The sequence below is a fragment of the Sturnus vulgaris genome, chromosome 3, assembly GCF_052056855.1.
Source record: "Sturnus vulgaris isolate bStuVul1 chromosome 3, bStuVul1.hap1, whole genome shotgun sequence".
NCBI classification, from domain to species: Eukaryota; Metazoa; Chordata; class Aves; order Passeriformes; family Sturnidae; genus Sturnus; species Sturnus vulgaris.
In genome coordinates this window covers 10,647,940-10,648,251 of record NC_142245.1, presented here as the reverse complement: position 1 = coordinate 10,648,251, position 312 = coordinate 10,647,940, and positions in this window count along the sequence as shown.

Sequence of the window (312 nt, the reverse complement as noted above, 5' to 3'; positions counted from 1 at the left end):
CTTCCTTCCTTCCTTCCTTCCTTCCTTCCTTCCTTCCTGGAATCCTTCCTGAAATCCTTCCTTCCTTCCTGGAATCCTTCATTCCTCCCTGGAATCCTTCCTTCCAGGAATCCTTCCTTCATTCTGGGAACCCTTCCATCATCGAATCCTTCCTTCCTTCTGGGAACCCTTCCATCATGGAATCCTTCCTTGAATCCTCCCTTCCTTCCTGGAATCCTTCCTTTCTTCCTGGAATCCTTCCTGGAATCCTTCCTTCCTTCCTGGAATCCTTCCTTCCTGGAATCCTTCCTTCCTTCACGGAATCATTCATTC